We start from the raw sequence: 16,610 nt of genomic DNA, 5'->3' as shown, positions 1-16,610 counted from the left end.
ACCAGCAACTTCGGAGTTAGGAGCATGGAGCTCCAACCGCCTGAGCCACTGGGCTGGCCCCTGGGATAATTATTAAGATACATTTCTAAAGATGTATATTTTTATAATTTTTATAGATAATAATAAAATTGCCTTCCAAAAACTATATGCAGTGTACATTTCTACCAGTTATTGATTCAAGATTTGAGAAAACATTTAACCATGGTGGATATATACAAAATAACCAATTTTTTATTTATGTACTTATATACTCATATGTTTACAATCTGGCACTCAGCATTCGATTGCATTTTAGCTTTGTTCATTCAACACACCGTTGAGTGCCTATGAAAGAATGTAGTCTTAGCTCTCCACCGTAAGCAAACATAGCAAATCAGCTTTACCTAAACTGTCAGGGAAGGCTTTCTGGGGGAGCAGAACTTTGAAGGACAAGTGAGGCCCAGGAAATCCTAGATTAGCAGTTCAACAATTTTGATCTCTGGCCTCTTAACTCTTTAAAAAATTATCACAGATGCCAAAGAACTTTTTATTTATGTGGGTTATATTTACCAATAATTACTGTCTCAGAAATTAAAACTAAGAAAATATTTAAATATTAATTTATTAAAACAGTAAGCTCTATATGTTAATATATAACATTTTTAAAGTAAAACTTTTTAAAACAAAAGATTTAGAAGAAAGAGGGACATTGTTTTACATTTTTGTAAATTGCATTTTTGCAATTTAAAAAAAATCACATTAATATCACCATCATTTCATCAGGAAAGTCTTAACATATTGAGAAATTGCTAAGCTCACAGTATATACACATTTTCAAGTTTGTGATTTTAGCATAAAAACTTGAATTTTATCACTCGTAACAAATACTATCATTTGTTTTCTTTGAAGTAACACGCTCACTTTGTTCATTTTTGTGAAAAATATTGCCACATACCCAAGTCTGAAAATCATAGTTTGCCTGTCCTTTATTTACTCAAAAAATAATAATATTCCATGAAACAAGCAGCTAGTTCAGTTTGCAGCTCAGTTGCTTTTTCTTAAAGACAATTATTTTGATATGCAGCCAAAGTACTTTATACTTATTTTCCATTTTGTCACTTAAAATATTAAAAAGACACATACTCAAGGGTGGAAATTTAATAAATTTTACTGCTTTTATCAAGGACATTCATAAGTAAAACTTTTTTAAACTGCAACTGTGGGGTGGTGAAGAATATATTACTAGTATAGTTTGGTGCCCCCGCCTTGATTTATGCTAAGACCCTAGAAGTTACACCTACATTGCCTTTGTCACCGTGGTGAAAAAGACAAGTAACATTGTGTAATTATGAAAATAGTTTGACATCTTAGACCTCCTAAGACTACACTGGAACTGTTGTTCTAGGTAGAGGATGCATTATAAATCCAGGGATACTGAGGTGAGAAAAAGCATAATTTTCTAGGTCAACTATAAGTAATTTGTTATGGAACTCAGAAGAGAGAAAAAAGTAGTCTGGCCAGATCATAAAGGAACTTAAGTACCCTGCTGAGGAGTACAGAATTTATCCTATAGGCAGTGGAAAGTCTGAAGGATTTTTTTTGGGGGGGAAAGGGTTGTACACACACACACACACACACACACACACACACACACACATACATATACATGTATGGTAGGGGTGTGGGGGGGTGATGCCATCATATTTGAATTTTTCAAAGATCACCCTTATCACTGTGTATCTTGTGGTAAGGAGGCCTGTGGGAAATGATGAGGTCCTAAACTAAGGCACTGACGTGGTCATGGAGCTACAGAAGGCCAGGCTTTACAGACCAGTGCAGGGGTAGAGCATGTCTTTCCTAAAGCAGAACGAAGCCTAGCAGCAGTTGGCTGGCTGCATGGGCAAGAGCACAGAAATGCTATAGAATCTCTCTTGCAAATGGCTTCCAAAGGTAATCAGTATTCTGACTTCTGTTACCCAAGATTAGTTTTATCTGTTTTATAATTTCAGATGAATACTTTTTTTTTTTGCTCAACATTGTCTTTGAGATTCATGAATGTAGTTGCGTATAGCAGTGGTTTGTTTCCATTGAGTTGTTTTCCAACTGTTATGAATAATACTGCTATGAACATGTTTGTACATGTCATTTCACAGACATAAGCATTCACTTCTATTGATTCTATACCCAGGAGTGGAATTGCTAGTTCATGGGATTTGTGTATGTTTAAATGCTACAGTTTTCCAAAGTGGTTGTATGAATTTATTTTCTTGTCAGCAATTTATGAGAGTTCTGGTTTTGCTGTATCTTTGATTACACTTAGTACTGTCAGTCCTTTTAATTTTAGTTAGCCTGTTAGGGATGTAGTGATGTCTTCCTATGGCTTTAATTTGAATTTCCCTGATGACTTGAATATCTTTTCAGATGCATATTGGCCTTAAGTATCCTCTTTTGTGAATGCCTGTTAAACTTTTGCCCATTTAAAAAATTAGGTTGTCTTGGGCCTGCCCGGTGGCTCAGGCGGTTAGAGCTCCATGCTCCTAACTCCGAAGGCTGCCGGTTCGATTCCCACGTGGGCCAGTGGGATCTCAACCACAAGGTTGCCAGTTCAATTCCCTAAGGGATGGTGGGCTATGCCCCCTGCAACTAGCAATGGCAACTGGACCTGGAGCTGAGCTGCGCCCTCCACAACTAAGATTGAAAGGACAACAACTTGACTTGGAAAAAAAAGGCCTGGAAGTACACACTGTTCCCCAATAAAGTCCTGTTCCCCTTTTCCAATTAAAAAAACCAAAAATTAGGTTGTCTTTTTCTTATTGATTTGTAGAAATTCTTTGTATGATTTGCATATGAGTCCTTTGTGGGATACATATATTTGTACATATCTTCTCCAGGTATTTACATGGGGGATAGATACAGGAACAGATCTGCTGGGAGGGATTCTGTGGTACATGTCTTATCAATGGAGGATGGGCCTGTATAGTGTTCTTTAGAGATTCTAGTTTGCTTACATGCTGGCAATGCACATGCTGATTTTGAGTGACCCATTCATGTTTTGAATTAGTCTCAGCTGATTGTTGGTGTTTCTGTTATCTATTGAACACCCCAACTTTTAGTGACTTAAAATAGTTATTTACAGTAGTCCCCCGTTATCCATAGGGGATATGTTCTAAGATTCCCAGCAGATGCCTAAATCCACAGAGCATACAGAACCCTATATGTTCTATGTTTTTTTCTCTGCATACATACCTAGGATAAAGTTTAATTTATAAGTTAGGCACAATAACTAATAATAAAATAGAACAGTTATAACAATGCACTACAATAAAAATTAGGTGAATGTGGTCTCTGTCTCTCAAAATATCTTATTGTACTGTACTCACCTTTTCACTTAAAGGAAGCACTTTACAGCTTCTCTTTGGCATGTCTGAATTGCCAGCATCACTGCACTTGCTCTTTGGGACCATTATTTGCACACAAGCACTTTGATGCCGCAAGAGTCAGTCTGATAACCAGTGGCTACTGAGCGAGGGTGCACAGCGTGGACACACCGGACAAAGGGATGATTCATGTTGGGGTGGATGGGGCAAGAAGGTATACGGTTTCATTACACTGCTCAGAATTATGTGCAATGTAAAACTTAAAAATTGTTTATTTCTGGAATTTTCCATTTAATATTTTTAGACTGAGGTTGATTGTGGGTAACCGAAACTGTGGGAAGGGAAACTGCGGATAAGGGTGGGGGGTTCTGCTATATTTGCTTGTGATTACCTGTGGGCAGTTTGGGCAGGGCTCATCTGGTGTGGTTTGCCTCTATTCCACCTGGTATCTGCTGGGTTCACTCATGTGTTTGTGGCTAGTTGGCGTGCTGGATTAATTTCTTCCCCAGGTGATTTTGATTTGTTTTTAAATCTTTTTTTAACTGATAGTGAACACTCTGGTCCTTCAGGGGGCTTTGTTCACAGCGCCCCCCCCCGCCCCCCCCCCCCCCCCCCCCCCCCGCTTTGGCAGTCATGCAGTTACTAACATGGGCCTGAAATGACTACTTTTTCCCCCAGGTGCTCAATGAAGTCGGGAAAGGAAAGGCTTCATAGCAGGTGTCTGGATTGCAGTTGTCTTGAGTAGACAGTGTTTTATATGAGAAATAAACAAGAATCTTGGGCAAGGTGCAGATGTCAGTGACCTGTCAGCCCATCAGGATGAATCAGCTCAAGTCCTAGATGAGGTGACAAACAGTGTCAGCACAATGCGCCCCTTGCCCTGAGTTTATTGGTCCTCTCATTAAGATAGCTGTCTTGGTCCTTATTTTAGAGCAAAATCCGAGTCATTGTGCAAGATTCAGTTGACTTTAAACATTATTTTGGAGCTGGAAGGTCACTTTCAGTATAGGAGCACCATTGGAAGTGACATGTGACTGTCTTTCACATTACAGCCATTTTGGTGTGCCCAAGTGTTGCAGTTGTAAGGATCTTTATAATTTGTCTCTAGGTGACTAGAGGCTATTCTGTGTCTCTAAGTAAGTTTAATTGATTGTCTTAGGTCCCAGACAAGTAGATTTAACTGTGGTTTCTGATTGATCTATTGCCCAGACTAGTGATAATTTGGTAGGAATAGGAACTTAGAGGTGGCATTTTATTACAAAAGATGGATGTTGGCTGCTAAAGGCAGCTGGTTAGAAGGCTAGGACAAAGTATCTTTTTCTGGTGACAGGGTCATTATTAAGGCTTCATGGAATGCACCACAGGTCAGATGGCTGAACCGAATATTCCTATTCCTGTGAAATTATCTTTAAGACATTTGGAGTGCTTCACAGAACTCTTATTAACTGTGATTCTTTCATAGGCGTTTATAGCTTGGGTCAGTTTAGCTTAGTTGTTCTAGGTTGTGAGGCTACTCAATGCAATGCTGGAGCCAAATCTTTGGGAATTGGTAGTGCCTGAGAACACTGGATTTGGGCCCCACAGACCCAAAGAACTTTTCTGAGTGCAAATTTTACCTTCAGAAAATTAAGGGAGCTTTCTGAGAATACAAGGCAGATTGTTAGAATGAGAACACAGGATTTTGACAGCTTTGCCATCTCACTGGCTTTACAAATAAGTTTAAAAAAAAACAACCTTTAAAAACCTAAGTTTACCTTAGAGGTATTACTTAGCTTTGTAAATGATTCAAACAATTAGAAAACGGTTTCAGTACTTATGTGTCAGGCAGTGTTTGGCATTGGAGGAGCAAGTCATGAACAAGACACTAGATTTCTGTCCTCAAAGAGCTTGTACTACATTCTTGTTAGAGAAGAAAATAAATGTGGTGAGGGGCTACTTCAGACTGGGTGGTCAGGGAAGGGTCTTCGTAGTGACGTGTGAGCTATTACTTGAGGGGAGGCAGAACCCGCGTTTCCTTGATGGGAGAGGAGTGTTCTGGGACAGAGGGACAGCACATACAATAGGAAGGCCTCTGGGGAGCGTGTGGTTTGGTATGTTCAAGAATAGGCGGGGGTCAGATTTTGTGGGACTCGGTAGACCTGCTGGGGATGATGAGAAGCCATTGGTGGGAGGAAGCTGGTGCAGCAAGAAATCTAAATGATCTGATTTATATTTGTTAAAGATCTCTCATGCTTCTCTGGGGAGGACAGATAGCAGAGTGCCCAGAGTGGAAGTAGATTAATTAAGAAGCTATTGTATTTTATTAAAAAACTGCAAGCTGGGTGGGGGCTATGGAGGATGGCCAGCAGAAAGGAATTGAACTTTTATCAGAAAGTGTTCTGCTTTTAATTTTGGTTAGATTACAAATGGGCAAGAAAACCATTACAGCAACAAGTATTAGTGTGTGCTTTGAATTATATTGCTCTTGATTCTCTGACTCACAATTGGGGAGTGAGCTCTTGCTGTGGCAAGGCTCTCAGTGTGAACCCACTATGCCCACTTAAAAATCAGACATCTGGGCGTGGCTTGAGGGCCTGTGTGGAAAGGCAGCTAGTAATTTCTTTTCATAGGGGAAAACAAGGCATTTCCTGGGGGGAAGATTTCACCACGCAGGCAGTGTTTGAGGACCAGGATTGGTGGTGAAAGGGGAAGAGCAGTATCCTCTGGCCATGCCTCCCGACCCTAACCAAACGGTCACGCTTCGCTAATGCCCAAACCCTGAGGTGCAGGGGTTAGAAAGAAACCAGAAGAGCTTTTTCATAGAAAATTTTGTATAACCTTGGAAGGCTGACTTTGGTGATGTGGTATCATTCATGGGATAGAGTTGTAAACAAAATGGTGAGTTAAGGGTCCTCCTCACTTCAGCATAGAACGCAGTGGGGCGTAGGTATTTTGTGGACTTCCAAGAGCACAGACTAGCTTTGGCGTTTTAAGGGTTCCAGGGGTGGTGCTCAGCGCTCAGGGTTTATGAAGTGGGTTAAGCAGCAGCCAGCCCTCAGTCCTGTAATAGCAATAATAATAATAAAGATTGCAGTTAGGGTGAGGACATACTAAACTACGTGTTTGTAAGAATTTCTACTCACAGAAGAAAATTCTGTCTCTGGCCTCTCTTTACTTTTGCTTCTTACCTACCAAAAGAGAATCTAGATCTGTTAGCTCAGTTTCTAGACTTGTGTAAAAGGATCATGGGTAAAAAACAGCTGAAGAAATTCAAGGAGTAAGACTAGATGATTAATTTATATTAGAAAATGGACCAAGAACTGCTTATAAAAAAGGGATCAATAGAGAGGAAAGAGCTAAATGAACAGTGTTTTATTGTGAATTGAGAGAAGGGATGGAGATAGAGGGTTCAGGGCAGGTACAGAGTCAGGAGAAACATTGTAAGCTGAGGAATTGGGAAAGAAGATGGTAAGAAGCAGCTGTGGAGTTTGAAATGGATCTCTTTTTATTTTCTGTGAGTTTCAATATGGTAAGATTTAAGTTACTTTTTACTTACGGGTTTTTTTTGTGTTTTGTTTTTTGTTTGTTTGTTTGTTTGTTGTTTGTTGAGGTTAGACTTGTTTCTTATATGTGATGCCATTCCAGCACTGGACTCATGGAGGCTGAACATTTATTCAGGTAATAATAGGTAACATTTATACAGCACTTTCTATGTACCAGGCAACAAGCTAAATGCTACTATACCTGTATTCTTAATTTAATCCTCACACAATCTCATGACATTGGAAGAGTTATTGTACCCATTTAATAGATGAAGAAATTGAGACTCAAAGACTATATCAATATTCAGTTCAGCTGAATTAAAACATAAAGAGGGTTACAGCTGTAGTCAAAATGAGGGGCAGTGGTAGCTTGCGTTAGATGGTGTCATTCCTTACCTGGTATAAATATCATGAATGTAAAGTGGTTTTGATTGACTGAACTTCACCCAGTTTCCATAACTTTTTCCCTCTAGTGAATGCATCATACTTTTTGTCTTTAAAACAATGGTAAAGAAAAATCCAGCTTATGGTTTTAACTTTGTAAAGCTTTTCTAAGATTTTAGAAAGTAGATAAAATATTTTGAAATAATTTAAATTTATTTGGGTAAATAACTACAAAAGGTAAATATCTATAACTGGGGAATTTTTTTTCTTCAAAATATATTTATTTCTAAAAATATAACCCTAACCAACATCTCAGGCTATGCATTATCTTTGTAAAGCCCTCTCCTTTAAGGAAAAAAAAATGTTTCTGGTTCTAAAGGGAGATTTTATTGCAATACTATTTGTTGCAATGTAATTTAACCCAGAAATAAGCTATAATCAAAAGGCAGAAAATGGCTCATTTGCAAATTAAGAGACATGACCTATCTTCACCTTTTTCACCCAGTTCTCCAACCCCCTTCTCTGGCAACCATCAGCTTGTTCTCTGTATCCATGAGTCTGTTTCGTTCGTTTACTTTGTTGTTTAGATTCCACATATAAGTGAGATCACATGGTATTTGTCTTTCTCAGTCTGACTTATTTCACTTAACATAATACCCTGTAGGTCCACCCATGTTGTCGCAGATTTCATTCTTTTTTATGGCTGAGTAATATTCCATTGTGTATTTATGTATCACATCTTTTATAGCCAATCATCTATTGATGGGCACTTAGGTTGCTTCCATATCTTGGCTATTGTAATACACTGCAGTGAACATAGGGGTGCATATATCTTTTCGAATTAGTGTTTTGGATTTCTTCGGGTAAATACCCAGAAGTGGAATTGCTGGATCATGAGGTTATTCTATATTTAATTTTTTGAGGAACGTCCAAACCGTTTTCCATTTTCCCTAGTGGCTTCTATAACTGGGGAATTCTTAAGAGGTGATTAATATAGATAGTAGGAGTCTTTTTGGTTGATTTTGTTACACTTGAGATGCTGCTGCAGGTCCTTTTAGCTTTAAGGAACCTTATTAGAGTTTCTTGTAGGAGCTTTCTTGGTGTATCTAAATGCTTATTTACAGGTCTTATTGATTATAGTACTTGTCAGAACTAGGAGGGTTCTAGCACTGTCAACTGAAGATCAGTCAAAAATGAAGATTAAGCATCTCTGAAATTATAATGCAGGTTAATGGAAGGATTTTTAAGTTTAAAAATTTCAAATTTATATGCTAAACTCTGAGTTGTTTTCCATGTTTAATTTTGCCAAATGTTGTCTCTACAATAAGGTAAAGTAAAACTGCTTTTATTATTACCTTACCAGTTACTGAGTGGCTAACATAGTATGTTGACCTATTTCTTCTTTCCCCATCTTTAGAAAAAGAAAAAAAGCTTAATTGAGGTATAACTGATATACAGTAAACTGTACATATTAAAAGTATACAATTTAAGTTTTGACATAAGTGTTCACCCATGAAACTATCACCACAACCAAGATAATAAACATATTCATCACCCCAAGTTTCCTTATCCCCGTTTGTAATCCTTCCCTCAACCTCTATGGTCTTCAGGCAACCACTAATCAACTTTCTGTCACTATAGCATAGTTTCCATTGTCTAGAATTTTATATAAATGGAATTGTAAAGTATATACTCTCACATTTATTTATTTTGGTTTGGCTTTTTTAATTAGCATAATTTTATTTTGAGATTTATCTCTTGTTGCATGTATCAATAGTTCATTTCTTTTTATTGCTGAGTAGCAATCCATTATATAGCTGTAACACAGTTTGTTTACCCATTCACTTGTGGTACATTTGTGATATGCACATTTGGGTTATTTTCAGTTTTCCACAATTCCTAATAAAGCTATTAAAGCTATGCTATGAATATTTGTGTACAAATCTTTGTATGGACATACATTTTTTTCCTCCAAGTTAATTTCATTTTTTTTAAATTAAGATGAAATTGATGTAACATACAATTAACAATTTTCAAGTCCATGATTCAATGGTATTTAGTATATCTACAATGTTGTGCAACCACTAGCTCTCTAGTTTTAAAACTTTTTATCATTCCATAAACCACCCCATTAAGTAATCACTCCTCATTCCCTCCTCCTCCTGGTAACCTACAATCTGCTTTCTGTGTCTATGTATTTGCCTGGTCTGGATATATCATATAAAAGGAATCAGACAATATGTGTCCTTTTGTGTCTGGCTTCTTTCATTTTAGTATAATGTTTTCAAGGTTCATCCAAGTTGTAGCATGTATCAGTACTTTTTTCCTTTTTATAGGTGAATAACAGTCCATTGTGTGGATATGTCACGTTCTGTTTATCCCTTCATCAGTTGGTGGACATTTGGATTGTTTCCACTTTTTGGGTACCATGAATAATGCTTCTATGAACATTTATCTACAGGTTTTTGTGTAGACATATGTTTTCATTTCTCTTGGGTATATACCTGGGAGTGTAATTGCTGGATCATGTGGTAACTCGATGTTTAACTTTTTGAAGAACTGTCAAGTGAAGCAGTGTTTCACTAGCACTGTTTGAGGATTCCAGTTTGTCCTCTTTGTGCCTGTATATCTCTGTTCCCTCTCCCCTCTTTGTGCTATGCTATTATTATCATACAAATTATGTCTTTATACATTGTGTGCCCACTAATACAGATTTATAGTTATAGCTTTATGCAGTTCTTTTAAATCAGATAGAAAAAAAGTTACAAACAAAAAATACATTTATACTCTTTTACATTTACCTATGTAGTTTTCTTTACCAGTACTTTTTATTTCTTCATTTGCATTTTAGTTATTGTTTAGTGTCCTTTTATTTCAGCCTGAGTGACTTTCTTTAGCATTTCTTTTTTTTCCCCCTCCTTCTTCCGCCTGCTCCACCCCCACTCAGGTTCAAGCCTTTGTTACTCGGTCTAGTTGTGTAGGACACAGCTCCCTGGCTGGTATTGTGAGTCTTGCACTCCCCCCGCTGAGGCAGTCGGTTGCCAGTGAGTGAGTCGCTCATGGCAGCTCTTGCCGGCTGCCGGCCACTCATGCTGGCCACAGGCCTCTCCTGGCAGTACTCGGCAGCCCACGGCAGCACACTGACCTCTAGCTACTCTCTGCAGCCCAGCTCCAGGGAGAGCTGTTGTTCACAATCTTAGCTGTAGAGGGCTCAGCTCACTGGCCCATGTGGGAATCAAACTGGCAACCTCGGCATTAGGAGCACGGCGCTCCATCCACCTGAGCCACCGGGTTGGCCCGTTCTCTGGGTTTTTGATCCTTTTTATTTTTTCTTTCTGTTCTTAGACTGGATCATCTTAATTGACTTAACTTAAAGTTTGTTGATTCTTTCTTCTGCCTGTTCAGATCTTGTGTCAAACCCCTCTAGTGATGTTTTTCATTTCCTTTATTATACTTCCAAGTCCAAAATTTCTATTTGGTCACTTTCTATGATTTATATATATATATATATATATATATATATATATTTTTTTTTTTTTTTTTTTTTTTGGTGAGACATTGTTCTCAAACTTCTCCTTTAATTCTTTAGTCATGGTTTCCTTTTCTTTTTTTGATCTTATTTAAAATGGCTGGTTTAAAGTCTATCTAATAAGTCCAGTGCCTGGGATTCCAAGTTAGTTTCTATTGATTGCCATTTTTCCTGTAACAGGCCACACATTCTACTTTGAGGTAATGTTATATATACTGCTTCATGTATCGTATAAGAACTTTATAATAGTATACTTCTGTTCCTTCCTTCCTGGTCATTGCCCTATTCTGGTCATACATTTTACTTGTATATAAATTGTATAATATATTTTAAATTATTCTTGCTTTGAATAGTTGATGATTAAAATATATATATTAAATAATGATCAATAAAAAGGTTTTATATTTACCCACATCATTGTTATAATTTCTGGTGCTCTTCATTCCTTTGTGTAGATCCGTAATTCCATTTGTTATCATATTCATTGAGCTTGAAGGACTAGTACATGTCGGCTGGTGATTAATTCTTTCAGCTTTTCTATGTCTGAAAAAGTCTTTCGCCTTCATTTTTTAAAGATTTTCTGTGAGTATAGAATTCTTGGTTGATAGTTTTTTTCTTTCAGTCTTTTAAGATGTTACTCCATTGTCTTTTGACTTAAGTAGTTTCCAATGAGAATTCTGTTGTCATTTTTGTTCTTGTATATGTGATATGTGTTTTTTCTCTGGCTGCTTTTAGGTTTGCTCTCTATTACTGCTTTTAGGTAATCTGGTGAGTGTCTTGGTTTGGTTCTTTGAGCTTCTTGAATATGTGTATTTCTAGTTTTATTCCAATTTGGAAACATTAAGTTATTATTTTTTACATATTTTTTCCCTCTCTTCTTTGGAAGTACCACTTACACATATATTAGGCAATTTGAATATATCCCACAATTTACTGATGCTTTGTTCATTTTATTTTGTGTTTTTTTTTAATTTCTGTTTTATTTTGGTTAGTTTCTATTGCTGTGACCTCCAGATTTTTCTCCCTGATTTGTTCTGTTGGAATTTCTAATCTGCTGTTAGTCTTATATAGTGTATTTTTATCTCTAACATTTCAGAGATTTTTTTAAACTTATTCTACCTACCATGCTTACTTTTTCCTTTAGATTTTTGCATATATGTATTCCTTCTTCACTAATTCTATAACCTGTATAACTTCTCAGTCATTTATTTAAACTTTTCATTGTGAAATAAGTGGAATTTACAGGAAGTTGCAAGAAAAGTGTACAGCATTGTTCCATGTGGCTTTCATCCAGTTTCTCTCAATGGAGCAGCCTGTATAACTATAGTACTACTTCAAAACTAGGAAATTGATATTGATACAATCTACAGAGTTTATTCAGATTTGACCAGTTCTACATGCACTCCTATGTGTTTGTGTAGTTATCTGGAATTTCATAATGTGTGAATTTGTGTATCTACAACTACCATCAAGATACAGAACATTTCCATTCCCACAAGAATCCTTCCTGTTGCTCTTTTATAACCACACTCACCTTCCTCCACCCCATTCATAAATCTGTAACCAACCCAGGCAACCACTAATTTGTTCTTCATTTCTATAATATTGTCATTTCATAATATTGCTTAAATTGAATCATACAGGGTATAATATTTTGAGATTGACCTTTTTTTCTCACTCAGCATAATTCCCTTGAGATCCATTCAAGTCATTGCATGTATCAGTAGTTTGTATCATTTTGTTGCTCAGTAGTATTCCATGGTATGGCTATCCAAAGTTTGATTAAGCACTTACTTATTGAAGGACTTCTGTGTTGGTTCCAATCTTTGGGTATTATGAATAAAGCTACTATGAACATTATCGTTTCTTTTGTAAACTTAAGATTTTATTTGTCTGGGATAAACGTCCAAGAGTAAAATTGCTGGGTGGTATGATAATTGCATATTTTATTTTATAAGAACCTGCCAAACTGTCTTCCAGAGTGACTGTACCATTTTATATTCCCACCAGCTATGCATGAGTGATCCAGTTTTTCTGCATCCATATCAACATTTGGTATGGTCAGTGTATTTTATTTTAGCCATTATGATAGATGTGTAGTGGTAAGTCATTGTGGTTTTAATTTGCATTTCCCTAATGGCTAATGTGTCTGATGTTCATGTCTTTTGCCCATTTTCTAATGGGATTGTTTCTTTACTGTTGAGTTTTTAGAGTTCTTTATGTATTCTAGGTATAAGTCCTTTGTTGGATAAATGGTTTGCAAATATTTTCTCCAATCTGTGGCTTACTCTCGTGAACACTAGGGTCCTTTGCCTTCTCAGACTCCCATTCCTGTGTTCTCCACTCAGGTTACATCTTGGGCTTTGTCTCGGTTTTCTCTTGAATCCCCCTTCCTTTTGACATTACTTGGAAACTCTCTCTAGGCATTAAGCTTGGGTAATCATAGGGCTTTCCTTATTTGTTTTCCATCTTAGGAATCACTGTCCTTCATTGCGTGATTTCCAATGTCTGAAAAACCATTGTTTCATACATTTTAACTGTTTTTTAGTTGTTTGTGCCAGGAAGGTATATGTGATCCCTGTTACTCCATATAAATGAGAAGTAACCCCCCCCAAAGTTTTTAATAAATTAGGAACACTCATTGTTATTAAGTTCTGTCCAATAATTCCTTCTTTTATGAAGTTCTTAAAAAGGGGGGTTGGGGGAATGGAGGCTGAATATAACAAACAAAAAAATGCTTCTGATGTTGTTCAGTGTCCGTTGAAGTCTACGTACTTCCAGATACAGGCTTAGAGCTAGAAATAGGTCATCTACTATAGCACAAAATGATATGAAAAGATTTTAGTGAGAGCTTGTGTGTAATAATATATCCTTTCTTGTTCCTTTTCTTGAAAGAATGGCCATATTTATAAAATCACATTTTTCTATATTTAAAGCATACATTTGACCAGTTAAAGCAGCCTGTCCAGCCTAAGTGCACTAGCTAGGTAATTCTCCTTTGAACTTTATTACTAGTAGTAGAGCTTATGTCAGAGTTCATGATGGTTTTAAATATATACTAGGATTTCTTAAAGATTTATCTCTGCATTTCAAAGATGCACTTAATCTATTTAAAAACTCAGCTGTTATGTTGTCATAGGACTACATAGTTATTGACCACTTGAAGAAAATATTTTCTGGAGTCATTTTGTGGAATTAGGGCACATTTCAATAATTAGATGACTGATCTCTGGGAATCTGCTAGAGCCATGTTTGGAATAGAGCTTCTTCCTCTGCTTGTGCCAGTCTTATCAGGAAATTTTCATTTCTATTGCTAGTCTATCGCTTCTGCTGATGAACCAAGGGCATACTTGGTATATTAGTCCGCTGATTTTCACAGTGTCTGTCATGTCGTCTTGTGCAGAGTAGTTACTCAATATTCGTTGGATGAATGAATGCCTCTTCATGAAGTTATTGCTTCAGTCAGCTCCCTTCGTATATTTCATCCAGGATCTTTCCTTTTCTTTCCATCTCTATCTTTTGTCATTTTCTTACTTGTTTGCATTCCCTTCAGAGGGTGAAGAACGAAGGCAAAGAAGATGCACCTGAAACCATTGTATCATTATGAGTGACTCTGATAAGAAAAAAGTATGTGAAAAGAGATAAGAAAAAAGTATGTGAAAAGAGATTGAAACACTTGGCTAAAATGAGTTAATGCTGTATTTCATTTAGCCATTCTATTTTTTCCCTGCCATTACCAGTGGTGGATTGGTTCTTTGCTTTTTCTTCAAAGCCCTGACCAGCTTTTTCTCTCTTTAATTTATAGCTAGTGATGTGCTCTTTTATTTTTTGTTTTTATTTATAATATTTATAACTTTTCCTCTATATGACGTCTTCCTCCTCTTCTTTATAACTTAAATACTGGTATGTCCTGAGGCCTCTCCTCACCTCTCTAGCCTTTTCTGCTGCTAATCTGTCACTGTTCCCTTGAAAATCCAAGCTTTCAATTTTTATCAGTTTGGTGGTCTAGATAACCAGTCTCACCTCACTGGTGTAACTGCCTATTGGGCACTTTGATTTTGCCAGCCCATGGGTACATCACATACGAGTGCGCCATGCTTTAACAGAACTTAATCATCTTTCTTTCCAAACTGGTTTATTCTTCAGTATTCCTGTCTCAGTGATGGAAATACTCAACCCAGTTGTTCTCACAAACTTTTTGGTATCAGAATCTCTTTATACTCTTAAAAATTATTGAGGCCTCTACAAGAGCTTTTATTTATGTGGGTTACACCTATCAATATTAATGCATCAGAAATTAAAATTGAAAAAAATTAAAAAAATATTAATTCACTTAAAAATGGTAATAAATCCATTACATGTTAAATAAAAGCACTTTGATTTATGAAAAAGTTTTCTAAAACCATACAAGTTTGTGAGACATGTCATTGTTTTTTAATTTTTATTTTACTTTTTTCCCCCTTCCTCCCCCGCCCCCCACTCTGGGGCAAGCCATTGTTTTCAATGTAGTTGTGTAGGACACAGCTCCCTGGCCTACGCTGGTGTTATGAGCCTTGTGCTCCCCCCCACCCCCGCTGAGGCAGTCGGTCACCAGTCGTAGGTAGGCCGCTCACAGCAGCTCTCGCTGGCTGCCGGCCACTCACGCTGGCCACTGGCCGCTCCTGGCAGCACACGGCAGCCCACAGCAGAACATAGCAGCTCACGCCGACCTCCGGCTGCTCACTGCAGCCCAGCTCCAGGGAGAGCTGTTGTTCACAATCTTAGCTGTAGAGGGCGCAGCTCACTGGCCCACGTGGGAATCGAACTGGCCAGCGACCTCAGCGTTAGTAGCATAGTGCTCCAACCACCTGAGCCACCGGGCCAGCCCTGTTTTTTATTTTTACAAATCTTCTTTAATGTTGGGGTTAATAAATCACAGATGGATTCTTATATCTGCCTTTTTATTCAACTAATTGTGATATTTCAAGTCAGGGAGCTTCTGGAAAATACTGTTGTATACTGTTGAGAGCATGAGAGTGAAAAGGGCAAGAGAGTCTTAGTATTGTTATAAAAATGGTTTTGACCATGCAGATCCCATGAAAAAATCTGGGAGATTCCCAGGGGTCCGAGTCCACACTTTGAGAGGTGCTTTTCTCTCCAGTCACCTGGCTGTCCTCTTAGACTTCTCCTCATACAATCATCACATACACCTCATACATCACTAAATCTTAATGATTCTAGCTTCTTAGTGCCTCTTGGGTCAGAGTCCCCTCATTCTATAGCTAATTCTATTTCCTAGCTGGTGTCTCTGTCTCTATTTTATCTTCTTTCTAAGCCATCCACATGTAGCAAAAGTAATCTTTCTAAAATAGAAACATGATAAAGTAACTCTTTTCTGAAAATCCTTTATAAGTTTCTCATCTTTAGTAAGTACACAAGATGTTTTATGATCCTGTTTCCACTAACCTCTAGCTTCCTCTCAGGCCACTTTTCTGTGTACCTCATGCTATGGCTTTTTTTATGCAATACTTGCAGTTCTGAGAAAGCATCATGGTGACCCATACATCAGTGTTAGTAATATTATTGTGGTTTTGGGTTAACACTATGTTCCTGGCACTGTTATAAGTATATGTATTACCTCATTTAATCGTCACACAGCCTTCCAAAAGAAGTACTCCTGACATTCTATTTTATAGATAGGAAACTGAGTTTTAGAGAGATGAAGTAACTTTCCTCAAATCATCCAGCTAGTAAACATGGAATCTGGGTCTGTTTCTCCACTTCTCTGTTTGGTTAAATACTATTTGTCCTTGAGGATTAGGCTTAAGCATCCCCTTCTCA

At 37.4% G+C, this 16,610-nt stretch overlaps 1 protein-coding gene across 19 annotated transcripts in view; it reads left to right on the top strand.

Annotated features, from left to right (window-relative positions):
* Window positions 1-16,610, top strand: part of R3HDM2 (R3H domain containing 2) — a 130,185-nt gene that overhangs the window by 22,969 nt on the left and 90,606 nt on the right. For 17 of the 19 annotated variants that reach the window (XM_033116982.1, XM_033116971.1, XM_033116966.1 and 14 more), the window contains exon 2: window positions 6,951-7,013. The exons of the other annotated variants lie outside the window; for them this stretch is intronic. The gene's annotated coding sequence lies outside the window, so the exon portion shown is untranslated. The remainder of the gene's footprint in view (window positions 1-6,950; window positions 7,014-16,610) is intronic. 19 annotated transcript variants of the gene reach the window in all.

The sequence above is a fragment of the Rhinolophus ferrumequinum genome, chromosome 10 (assembly GCF_004115265.2).
Source record: "Rhinolophus ferrumequinum isolate MPI-CBG mRhiFer1 chromosome 10, mRhiFer1_v1.p, whole genome shotgun sequence".
Classification (NCBI taxonomy): domain Eukaryota; kingdom Metazoa; phylum Chordata; class Mammalia; order Chiroptera; family Rhinolophidae; genus Rhinolophus; species Rhinolophus ferrumequinum.
This window is presented reverse-complemented; position numbering and strand designations above follow the sequence as displayed.